General features: G+C 28.3%; 1 protein-coding gene across 2 annotated transcripts in view; it reads right to left on the bottom strand.

The window, feature by feature from the left end:
* The window catches only part of LOC111365977 (translation initiation factor IF3-4, chloroplastic-like), an 11,165-nt gene that overhangs the window by 4,862 nt on the left and 3,146 nt on the right, over positions 1 to 3,157 (bottom strand). The gene's annotated exons all lie outside the window — the stretch shown is intronic.

Here is a 3,157-nt window from a genome sequence, read left to right as displayed (position 1 = left end):
TATATATATATATATATATATATATATATATATAAAGTATATATATATATATAAAGAATAAAAGACCTTTTAAGAAAAGATATTTCCTTAGAAAATCTAATAAGAGAAAACCATATTTAGATGAAAAAAGACATGTGAGGAAATTCAAACCAGAAAGAACAGACCTTTTGCTCACAAGAATTTTTCTATTTAAGGAATGAGTATTAAAAATTTTCCAGATCCTCTTTATAAAGGTTTTACAAATTTTCAAGAAGCAATAGATGCAGCAAGACAGCATATAGGAATAAATTTTTATTTATCTCCTTTCACACTTCTGTACTAACAATCATACTTTTATCTATATTATTAATTCTTTCATCATATATGGTAACTAAAACTTTACATCCTAAATTTTTTCTCATTAATCATTTTATTCCTATAACTATTAATCCTAAATGCATGAATCTAAAATTTTTCTTTTTTAATTCTCTCTTAGAATCTTCTGATATTAAATTTAATTTTCTTACTTGATTTTCTATACACTGAACAGATACTTCTCTACTATGTCTGAAGAATTGTGTTCTTGTCTCAAAAATTCCTCTATTATATAATATTTCTGGGTTAAGAATTCTAAAATAAACTTAAGAAAGTAAAAGAATACCTTAAATATTCACAAGAGTGTTTCATCTATACAATATTTTTTTGATTGAGAATTTTTCTAGATGAGAGGTTTCAAGGGTTTTTTAGATAGCAGAGAGTACACAGGTTGTAAACTTCTGCTTAAACCAAATGAAACTCATTCCTTAAATAGAAAAATTCTTGGGAGCAAAAGGTCTAAACTATCCTTGAGAAAGGCACACGTTTCACCGAGAAACTTCTGGCCATTCTAAAATCTAACAAGTGGCAAGGAAAATTTCAAAAGTTCCTATGTCTTTTGCTAAGAATTCAAAAGGTCTACAGTTGGGAATCTTTCTTTTACAAGATTTCTACCAACTTTACAAAAAAGTCTAATAATTCTATCAATAAAAGAGAAAAAGTCTAAAGTTAAATAGTGAACTTTTATCGTCACTTTGAGAGAATCTTTCATCTTTTCTTCTTTTCTGCTGGCACATTTGTCTTTTTCTGCATTATTGAGAATTTTTATCATGCATCAAGATTATGGCGTGTCACTGATGAAAACGACATTTCACTGTCTGAATTATTATATCCTTCATTTTGTGGATCTTCGTCTTCATCTGAAAGTCTGGAGTTATTCGTTTCATTTTTTTCTTTTTAGTCTGGAATTATTATATCCTTCATATTGTGGATCTTCGTCTTCATCTGAAAGTCTGGAATTATTGGTTTCATCTTTTTCTTTTTAGTCTGGACATTCTGCAATTTCTTTCTCTTCTCCATGATTCTTTTTTAGAATTATCTCAAATGCTTGATTCACCACTTCTCTAATTTGTTCTTTTAATCCTTCATCATTTTTCTTCTTCTTAATCTTTTTCTTTTTTCTAGAAGAAGTTCCTTCATCTTTTTTAGATTGTTTCTAAAATTTTTCAATTTTTTCAAAAATCTTTTCTAAAGAAACAGTATCTGGATTGGGGTCTTGTGATTCTTGAAGAAATAAACAGTCTTGACTATCTTGGACCACCATTTTTTCCTTTCCTTTACTAGACTGAATTTCTTGGGCTTGTGAAATATCTGGATTATTTGAAAAATGTTCTGGTGGACTATATTTAACTAAGTAATCAAATTTTCCACTGGGCTGTCCCAAAAGATCCCAAATCTCTTTACCTTTATCTGTAACAAATTTATCAGTCTGCTAAGTCTGATTATCTAATTTAGTTGAGGAATCAACAGTCCCCTAAGTCTGTTGGGCTTTTGGTAAGTCTACAACTTTCAACGGATTTGATAAGTCTTTACCAGCTACCGTTTGGGCTAGACTAGCTATGGACTTCTTGGGCTCCATAGTACCTGTTAGATATTAGACTTTTAAATCCAAAATCTCTTTCTCAAGTTGGGCCACTTTCTTTTGGAGTTGGGTTCTTTCTAATGAAAGGTTCTAGTTGGCTTCATTGATGACTTTGTAATTTCTTTGCATACACTCACAGTGTTGGCAAAAAATATTCTGGTCTTTACTTGAAGAGAAGTCTAATGGCGGGTCAGAGTAATTTTTTAAAGAAGGAGATAAATAAAAATTTATTCCTACATGCTGTCTTTCTGCATCTAATGCTTCTTGAAAATTTGTAAAACCTTTATAAAGAGGATCTAGAAAATTTTTAATGCAGTCTAAAACTTCTATCCAAGAATGAAAAATTCCTGAATTTTTACCTTTAATAACAACATAGAATTTAAATCTTTGCTTGTTCTGACTAAAATGTTCTGACAATGCATTCATACATGCAAGAAAATATGTTTGATCTTTTGGATTCTTATTATATGAAATCCATAAATTATCTAAAATACATTTTTCTTCCCTAGATTAAGAAATATGCAGTAAAATTTTAAAAGAAATATTACTATTTGGAAAAACTATAAGTTCTTGGTTTCCAAACCTTAACCTGTCTTGTAACATTGGTCTGTTCTGATTAAATGGAGTCTGTGGTAAAGAACTTGATGCAAATGAATTCCCAGGTGGAATTCCTGGTCTTAAAGGCCTTAGTCTTGTTATCTGTATAACAAAATTATATTAAACAAATTTAATAATTTCTATCTATTATTATTCTATTTAGTATATCTGCCTTTTTATTATCACTACCTTTAATATGCTCAAATTCTATATTAATTCCTGTATTTGTAATTCTATCTATAAAGTTTAACCATCTTCTTCTACTACTTCTTTTTGTTTCTATTTTCAGTTTATTAACAAAAGAAACTATGGCTACACAATCTGTTCTTATAGTTATTTCTTTCTTAAATATAATAAATAGTTCAAAACTATCTAATGCATAATTTATAGCTAATAATTCTGCATCCATGCTACTTAAATTTCCTTTTTCTTTATAATTTCCACTATTATATCTACAAATTCTTTTTGTACTTTTATCAGTATATTTATTGGGTTTGCATATTAATATAGCTCCTCATCCTATTATACTTCCATCTGTTTTTATAATTAAATATTCTGAATCTAATGGCATAGCCAATTCTGGTAAAGTTTTTATTTTTTCTTTTATTTGTTGGACTAATTTTA

This window comes from Olea europaea, chromosome 17 (assembly GCF_002742605.1).
Source record: "Olea europaea var. sylvestris chromosome 17, O_europaea_v1, whole genome shotgun sequence".
NCBI lineage: Eukaryota > Viridiplantae > Streptophyta > Magnoliopsida > Lamiales > Oleaceae > Olea > Olea europaea.
Note: the sequence above shows the minus strand (reverse complement) of the source record. Positions and strands in the feature narration are given on the sequence as shown.